Source organism: Oncorhynchus gorbuscha, unplaced genomic scaffold, assembly GCF_021184085.1.
Source record: "Oncorhynchus gorbuscha isolate QuinsamMale2020 ecotype Even-year unplaced genomic scaffold, OgorEven_v1.0 Un_scaffold_9008, whole genome shotgun sequence".
In the NCBI taxonomy this organism is placed as follows: Eukaryota; Metazoa; Chordata; class Actinopteri; order Salmoniformes; family Salmonidae; genus Oncorhynchus; species Oncorhynchus gorbuscha.
In genome coordinates, this window is record NW_025752067.1 from 1,140 (window position 1) to 11,165 (window position 10,026).

At 46.5% G+C, this 10,026-nt stretch overlaps 1 pseudogene; it reads right to left on the bottom strand.

Annotated features, from left to right (window-relative positions):
* Nucleotides 1-284: 284 nt before the first annotated feature.
* On the bottom strand, nt 285-7,936 carry LOC124030043 (annotated as a pseudogene).
* Nucleotides 7,937-10,026: the final 2,090 nt, after the last annotated feature.

The following is a 10,026-nucleotide window of genomic DNA, read 5'->3' on the forward strand; positions in this document are numbered from 1 at the left end:
AGTGACACATGTAGAGTAGAGCTGTGTAGGTACTCTATACATTTCCCCGTTGCCTACTGTGGAGCTCTGTTGCACGTATTGTCCTATTGAATGGCTTCAATAGACCCATAATAAACCACCCGAGAAGTACAACAAATGGTTCTTTGTTGATCCGACCAAAGAACAAAACGAACGGATCACTAGAAAGAATTGCTGCTATATCGAGAAGATTTATGGCGATAATAAAAACAGATAGTCAATAGAAAGAACCTTAACTAAAGAGAGAGAAGGAGGAATGTGGTGAACTAAAAGCCGAACAACGGAGACAATCGATCATTCGCAGCCTACGTCACAGTCACAATAACGCAGTCAATAAAATACTACCTGAAAACGTATAGAATAAGTCAATGGCGACTTGTAAAATCCGTCAGTGGCGCGACATTTCTTCTGATATTGTTACGGCGAGATATCCGCAGAACTGTGTGGGGAAAAGTGCCCTGCAAGCACCGCCAATGTTCCACAACGCACTGGTACCAGCCTACCAGGCAAGGCTTGACGTAGGTGAAAACCCTACCATGTGACGAAATTAAAGCAGCCGAGCCTATTAAAACCTCCTCTTCTGATATGCAAGAAACTACGTGCCGCAACTGCTCATTCGTTTGCAATGAGAATATGATTATGAAATACTTCTAAAAATAGCTTCAAATATTATTTGTCGGAATATCTAAACTAGACCGTTGGTCAATGGTGCACGTATTAATCCTAGAATAATGCTCTTTACAGACTGAGATCTTTACCCAAGTGGGCGAAGACACCAACTAGCAGCTGAAAGCTACATATGTATTGACAAGGCCCAAGTTACAGCACAAAGTGAATGTAATACGTCAGCACAACAGTGCACTGGGACGCGTTCAGTATGACGCAACGTTTTGGGACGTTCAGATTTGCCTATTTCTATGTAAAAACAAACATGCGCCTGACATGTAGAATAAAGAATCACATCAGCTCTATTCCGGACATTTCTATCTGCAACGTTCGAGAACGTTTGGCAATCGAACATGGCCCTGTTTAGCCTATTGGGCGTGTTTACGTAATGAGCTACAAGTGGATACATTGTAGCAAGTAAAGCCACCCGAGTAGAAGTACGGAGTAGTTCGTCTTCTGTTGAATGAGTTGTGCACTTAAAATAATACACATTTGAAACCCTATTTAAAAGTTGTTTTGTACGCTGACAAATAATCACCTTGATAAAGTTCCCTTCGCTGTGTTCAGAACACTTGCGGCTCGGTGAATACACCTTGAAAGTGTCGTTTTCCAAACTCGTGGAGTGAAGATGCATTTGGAAGCAGCCATAGTCGGAATGCGGTGGTTCGTTGACTTGGTCTAGTTGGCCGAACCATCATTTCTTAGATTACAATTATAGAAACATCAAACTAGTAACGGTATTGTGTTTACAACAGGAATTCTTGAAAGTTGGTCACAGTTGGTTCAACAGTAGATGAGCTACTTCCTTACTTCCTTGCTTGGTCACTATTTAAAGAAACAGCCATGTTGACAAAAAATGTATTTAATAGTGCAATCATTATCACTTGGCATTAAAAACATTTTTTTTGTTTTTAAGTTGCAAATATGTACATCAGTGCCCTTTAACCAGGCAAACGCTATAACGCCAAGCTTAGATCTCTTTGTCAGAAGTCCAAACTCTTTCATGTTGCAGCTTATGGCAATGTAGCCCATCTGATCAGTCAAACGCCCCCTCCTTCTCCTTCTCCCCTCCACTCTGGATTCTCCATGGTTCAGGACAAAGAAGTGCTCCACATTCAACCCATTCTTCTCCATGGCCTCCTGAGTCTCACTGGAGGCTCTAAGTAAAACTGAGAGAGGGAGAGATACAAAGGGAAATATGAACAATATTAGCTAGGTGCTTTCCTTTGCATTGGGTTAAAACAAATGAGTTGAAAGAAAATTATAGAGAAAGAGAGAGAGCAGAAGAGTTGGAGAGGAAGGAGGGGGAGAGGGGGGAGAAGGAGAGGGAGGAGAAGGAGAGGGGGAGAAGGAGGGGGGAGATGGAGAGGGAGGAGAAGGAGGGGGAGATGGAGAGGGAGGAGAAGGAGGGGGAGATGGAGAGGGAGGAGAAGGAGAGGGGGAGATGGAGAGAAGGGAGATGGAGAGGGAGGAGAAGGAGAGGGGGAGATGGAGAGGGGGAGATGGAGAGGGAGGAGATGGAGATGGAGAGGGGGGATTTGGAGAGGGGGGAGATGGAGATGGAGAGGGGGAGATGGAGATGGAGAGGGGGGAGATGGAGATGGGAGGGAGATGGAGAGGGGGAGATGGAGAGGGAGGAGATGGAGAGGGAGGAGATGGAGAGGGGGGATTTGGAGAGGGGGAGATGGAGATGGAGAGGGAGGAGATGGAGATGGAGAGGGGGAGATGGAGAGGGGGAGATGGAGAGGGGGAGATGGAGATGGAGAGGGAGGAGATGGAGATGGAGAGGGGGAGATGGAGAGGGGGAGTTGAGAGGGGGAGATGGAGAGGGGGAGATGGAGAGGGAGGAGATGGAGATGGAGAGGGGGAATTTGGAGATGGAGAGGGGGAGATGGAGAGGGAGGAGATGGAGAGGGGGCATTTGGAGAGGGGGGGAGATGGAGAGGGGGAGATGGAGAGGGAGGAGATGGAGATGGAGAGGGGGAGATGGAGAGGGGGAGATGGAGATGGAGAGGGGGAGATGGAGAGGGGGAGTTGGAGAGGGGGAGATGGAGAGGGGGAGATGGAGAGGGAGGAGTTGGAGAGGGAGGAGATGGGAGAAGGAGAGGGAAGATGGAAGAGATGGAGAGGGAGGAGATGGATTTTGGAGGCCAACATATATTGTGGATGTAGGCTTATATAATGGCTGAACATATAGAATGCTCACCTCATGAGCTAATGCGAAGGTCCCCCAGTGAATAGCCAGGGAGTGTTTGGCCTTGACGTCCTTATGAATCTCCACAGACTCCTCTGGGTCCACATGCAGTGACTTCATTACATCTCGAAAGAGAAATAACAATATATGGATGGATTCATTTGGATCTGGATGGTTAACAGTGTCTATCCATACCTGGGCAGGACAGCTCTACACTAGTTTCATACCTGGGCAGGACAGCTCTACACTAGTTCCATACCTGGGTAGGACAGCTCTACACTAGTTCCATACCTGGGCAGGACATCTCTACACTAGTTCCATACCTGGGCAGGACAGCTCTACACTAGTTCCATACCTGGGTAGGACAGCTCTACACTAGTTCCATACCTGGGCAGGACATCTCTACACTAGTTCCATACCTGGGCATGTACGCGCCGATGGGTATGGCCGCCAGGTCGAACGGACCAAAGCGCCTCCCAATCTCCTGGAAGGACGAGCAGTAGCCGGTGTCTCCAGCAAAGAAGAAGCGGTTGCAGGGCCCCAGGACAGACCAGCTCCCCCACAGCACCTGGTTATCATCCGTGGGGTACGCTGCACCAGTGCTGCCGGCGTACACACAAACGTGACCTCATCGTGACCTGGCACACAGTTCTCCTCCCACCAGTCTAACTCTATCACATTCTCACACCCGCTCTTCTGCATCCAGTCCATGAGTCCCAACGGCACAAACCATCGGAGATCCCCACCGAACCGCTCGTTCAACTGGGTCACGGTGCCCGCGTCCAGATGGTCGTAGTGGGAGTGGCTGATGACAACCGTCGATCCGGGGAGTTGATCAACCGTACAAGGGGGATCCCGGTACCTCTTGGGACCCATGAACTGGAAGGAGACGCCCTCTGGCTGAAGATGGGGTCAGTGAGGATGACCAGGCCGTCCATCTCTACCAGGACTGATGCGTGGCCAGCCAGGTCACCCTGAGACCAGACCCCACGGCTCCGTCTGCTGCTTCGGGGACAGGAGGAACCAAGGCTCCACTACTGGGAGCTCTTTGTCTAAGACCTGAGTAGCAGAACAACACAGACTTTAATATGGCGCGTTGGTTTGAATTGATTCAGATTCATTCACCAGGTGAGACAGAGGATGAGGAGGGTAATAAAGGCTTCATCACTGAAATTCAAGGCTCAACATGTCACTATTGCTTCAGTCATTTTCAAGTCACCAAACAAAATAACCCATTTTAAAAAAAAACACTCATTTTTCTGTTTCCTGTTTGAATATGACCCTGGTTGTTTGAGGTTCATTTGATTAAGTTATATCAGCATAAATCAAAACACACATGATTAAACACTTGAACACATTTTTCCTCTTTATCAGAAAGATGATGGGAGAGTCGACGTTTCATTTTCCTTATAATGAGGCCTTTCCTTCCTGACCACTACATGTCTAGAAAACAGAGCCCGTGTCTGAGTCTTTTAAATAATGAGGCCTTTCCTTCCTGACCACTACATGTCTAGAAAACAGAGCCGTGTCTGAGTCTTTTAAATAATGAGGCCTTTCCTTCCTGACCACTACATGTCTAGAAAACAGAGCCCGTGTCTGAGTCTTTTAAATAATGAGGCCTTTCCTTCCTGACCACTACATGTCTAGAAAACAGAGCCCGTGTCTGAGTCTTTTAAATAATGAGGCCTTTCCTTCCTGACCACTACATGTCTAGAAAACAGAGCCCGTGTCTGAGTCTTTTAAATAATGAGGCCTTTCCTTCCTGACCACTACATGTCTAGAAAACAGAGCCCGTGTCTGAGTCTTTTAAATAATGAGGCCTTTCCTTCCTGACCACTACATGTCTAGAAAACAGAGCCCGTGTCTGAGTCTTTTTTAAATAATGAGGCCTTTCCTTCCTGACCACTACATGTCTAGAAAACAGAGCCCGTGTCTGAGTCTTTTAAATAATGAGGCCTTTCCTTCCTGACCACTACATGTCTAGAAAACAGAGCCCGTGTCTGAGTCTTTTAAATAATGAGGCCTTTCCCTTCCTGACCACTACATGTCTAGAAAACAGAGCCCGTGTCTGAGTCTTTTAAATAATGAGGCCTTTCCTTCCTGACCACTACATGTCTAGAAAACAGAGCCCGTGTCTGAGTCTTTTAAATAATGAGGCCTTTCCTTCCTGACCACTACATGTCTAGAAAACAGAGCCCGTGTCTGAGTCTTTTAAATAATGAGGCCTTTCCTTCCTGACCACTACATGTCTAGAAAACAGAGCCCGTGTCTGAGTCATGAGGTGAGATTGATTTACAGCCCTCTAAAATACCCCGGGCTGTTACCAGAGCACAGTGTTTATGGAGCGGGAGGCATCCTCTGGAACAAACAGCCAACCTAACTGTGGACATGAGGCGCGTTACAAATCACAGTTGACAAACTTTGACGTGCTCAGTCAGAGATCTGTAATGACAGACCTCAGGAGTCAGGACATTTACATTACATTACATTACATTTACATTACATTACATTACATTTACATTACATTTACATTACATTTACATTACATTACATTTAAGTCATTTAGCAGACGCTCTTATCCAGAGCGACTTACAAGTTGTTGCATTCACCTTGTGACATCCAGTGGAACAGTCACTTTACAATAGTGCATCTAAATCTTAAAGGGGGGTGAGAAGGATTACTTATCCTATCCTAGGTATTCCTTAAAGAGGTGGGGTTTCAGGTGTCTCCGGAAGGTGGACTAACAGAACAAGTTCAGTCAGGACAGGAGGTAATTGTTGGGTGTGAACTGTGTACAGTAAAACAATATTATTATTTATCCCGTGGAGTTGGAGTACAGGTTTAGGTATTTGTGTAATAAGTTCCTTATGATAAAGAGTGGACAGACTGGCATTGAGCCCCATCAGGTGTAGTTTGGTCATCTCCATCAGAGCTGGGTTTGTTTTGCAAAGTGTTTTGACAACAGCTGTGGGAGCTAGAAATGGCAGCTCAAATGAGAGAGACAGACCTATTAGATCCGTCAGAGAGAGACAGACCATTAGATCCGTCAGAGAGACAGACCATTAGATCAGTCAGAGAGACAGACCATTATATCCGTCAGAGAGAGACAGACCATTAGATCAGTCAGAGAGACAGACCATTAGATCAGTCAGAGAGAGACAGACCATTAGATCAGTCAGAGAGAGACAGACCATTAGATCAGTCAGAGAGACAGACCATTAGATCAGTCAGAGAGACAGACCATTAGATCAGTCAGAGAGACAGACCATTAGATCAGTCAGAGAGACAGACCATTAGATCAGTCAGAGAGACAGACCATTAGATCAGTCAGAGAGACAGACCATTAGATCAGTCAGAGAGAGACAGACCATTAGATCAGTCAGAGAGAGACAGACCATTAGATCAGTCAGAGAGAGACAGACCATTAGATCAGTCAGAGAGACAGACCATTAGATCAGTCAGAGAGACAGACCATTAGATCAGTCAGAGAGAGACAGACCATTAGATCAGTCAGAGAGACAGACCATTAGATCAGTCAGAGAGACAGACCATTAGATCAGTCAGAGAGACAGACCATTAGATCAGTCAGAGAGACAGACCATTAGATCCGTCAGAGAGACAGACCATTAGATCCGTCAGAGAGAGACAGACCATTAGATCAGTCAGAGAGAGACAGACCATTAGATCAGTCAGAGAGACAGACCATTATATCCGTCAGAGAGAGACAGACCATTAGATCAGTCAGAGAGACAGACCATTAGATCAGTCAGAGAGACAGACCATTAGATCAGTCAGAGAGAGACAGACCATTAGATCCGTCAGAGAGAGACAGACCATTAGATCCGTCAGAGAGAGACAGACCATTAGATCAGTCAGAGAGAGACAGACCATTAGATCAGTCAGAGAGACAGACCATTAGATCAGTCAGAGAGACAGACCATTAGATCAGTCAGAGAGACAGACCATTAGATCCGTCAGAGAGACAGACCATTAGATCCGTCAGAGAGAGACAGACCATTAGATCCGTCAGAGAGACAGACCATTAGATCAGTCAGAGAGAGACAGACCATTAGATCAGTCAGAGAGAGACAGACCATTAGATCCGTCAGAGAGACAGACCATTAGATCCGCTCCAGAGAGAGACAGACCATTAGATCCGTCAGAGAGACAGACCATTAGATCCGTCAGAGAGAGACAGACCATTAGGATCCGTCAGAGAGACAGACCATTAGATCAGTCAGAGAGAGACAGACCATTAGATCAGTCAGAGAGACAGACCATTAGATCCGTCAGAGAGACAGACCATTATATCCGTCAGAGAGACCTATTAGACGTCCAGAATGTGTCTCACCTCTTTAGAGCTGGGTACATTGCTGTGATCCTTCTCCAACAGGAAGAAGCGCAGCAGGGTGGACCAGGACGGGGAACTTCCACGTGGACCAGGGGTTTGTGAAGCGGCCATGTTTGTCCGGCTCGACCCAGTCACCTCCTCCTCCAACCGGTAGTCCAGACGGAAGCTCTTCCTGGAGGACCGGGAGGAGCTGCTCTTCCTGGAGGAGTTGATCAATCAAACGGTTTTACTGACTATTGTGTCCAGACGGGAAATTTAGTGTGAAAACACACACACACACACACACACACACACACACACACACACACACACACACACACACACACACACACACACAATACAGTTAGAAACAGATGATCATAAAAAATAAAAGACAAAAAAACACTAAAATATGATGCTGCAACTTCAGGAGCTGGATGGCAATAAAGTGCAGGTGAAAACCGCAAAGACGTTCATGGTCTACCCTACCGAGGCCCTGAGTCCTGCAGGGTGGAGGTGGGGGGGTCACGGGGCCGGACCACGGCTGGGGAACCCTCCTCCGTCCCTGGGGAATCTCCAGGAGACACTCCCCTCTCCTCCATCAACATCTGGTTCTCATCCACCTCTCCTCCTGCTCCTCCGCTCTCCTCCATGGGGGGACAGTGTTGGGCTCCGGGTCTATAGGGAGGTTAATAAACAAGAAATACACATATAAGCTTACAAATATGCTGCTGGGGGTGCACAGATATTAATTCAGGCTGTTTCTGTGGTTTGTCCCTGGATGGCCGACAGGGTCTTGTGAAATCACAGATGTCAAAACATGCTTATTGTGACACAGTTTAACCCTCAACAGCCATCACCATGCCGACTGTCTGCGAGATGTCAGCAACATGACTTTCACAGTCCCCTACTGTATAACCTGGTCAACAACATGAGGTCACCTACAGTATAACCTGGTCAACAACATGAGGTCACCTACAATATAACCTGGTCAACAACATGAGGTCACCTACAATATAACCTGGTCAACAACATGAGGTCACCTACAATATAACCTGGTCAACAACATGACTTTCACATCACCTACAATATAACCTGGTCAACAACATGAGGTCACCTACAATATAACCTGGTCAACAACATGAGGTCACCTACAATATAACCTGGTCAACAACATGAGGTCACCTACAGTATTACCTGGTCAACAACATGAGGTCACCTAGAGTATAACCTGGTCAACAACATGAGGTCACCTACAATATAACCTGGTCAACAACATGAGGTCACCTACAATATAACCTGGTCAACAACATGAGGTCACCTACAGTATAACCTGGTCAACAACATGAGGTCACCTACAGTATAACCTGGTCAACAACATGAGGTCACCTACAGTATAACCTGGTCAACAACATGAGGTCACCTACAGTATAACCTGGTCAACAACATGAGGTCACCTACAGTATAACCTGGTCAACAACATGAGGTCACCTACAGTATAACCTGGTCAACAACATGAGGTCACCTACAATATAACCTGGTCAACAGCATGAGGTCACCTACAGTATAACCTGGTCAACAACATGAGGTCACCTACAGTATAACCTGGTCAACAACATGAGGTCACCTACAGTATAACCTGGTCAACAACATGAGGTCACCTACAGTATAACCTGGTCAACAACATGAGGTCACCTACAGTATAACCTGGTCAACAACATGAGGTCACCTACAGTATAACCTGGTCAACAACATGAGGTCACCTACAGTATAACCTGGTCAACAACATGAGGTCACCTACAGTATAACCTGGTCAACAACATGAGGTCACCTACAGTATAACCTGGTCAACAACATGAGGTCACCTACAGTATAACCTGGTCAACAACATGAGGTCACCTACAGTATAACCTGGTCAACAACATGAGGTCACCTACAATATAACCTGGTCAACAACATGACTGTTTACTGGTTCCTACTTTGAATAAAGACAGTGTCCGTGAAGACGAGCTCACGGTGGACCGCACCTTTAATATTCAACTGCCTGAGTCCATTGTTTGAGCTGTGTCTTATCTCTGGACGGTGGAAAGGCTCCAGCTCAGTCAAATGAAGAGGAAGTTACTGGCCTGCCAAACGCTAACTGACACATACAAGTCTGGATAATCCAGGTGAAAGTTATGACCCCTTATTGGTGTCACTTGTTAAATCCACTTCAACCTAACTGTATTTTTGTGTGTGTGTTGTGTGTGTGTGTGTGTGTGTGTGTGTGTGTGTGTGTGTGTGTGTGTGTGTGTGTGTGTGTGTGTGTGTGTGTGTGTGTGTGTGTGTGTGTGTGTGTGTGTGTGTGTGTGTGTGTGTCATTCGGGAGGGTGAATGGCAAGACAAAATATTTAAGTTATTTTGAACGGGGTATGGTAGTAGGTGCACCGGTTTGTGTCAAGAACTGCAACGCTGCTGGGTTTTTCACACTCAACAGTTTTGCCATGGGTATGAAGAATGGTCCACCACCCAAAGAACATCCAGCCAACTTAACATGTTTGTAGGAAACACTGGAGTCAACGTGGGCCAGCATCCCTGTGGAACGCTTTCGACACCTTGTAGAGCCCATGACCCGACGAGTTGAGGCTGTTCTGAGGGCAATTTTCAGGGGGTTCTAATGTCTGGTCTAATCAGTGTATATGCCTCCCTGCCAATCTATCTATCTGAGCTACTGTATGGGCCTCCATGGGGCCTCCACTGCTACCAGGAACTATGAAGCCTACAATACACGATGGTACAGGTGAACGATGTCATTTACAAAATTGCCTCCAACACTCTA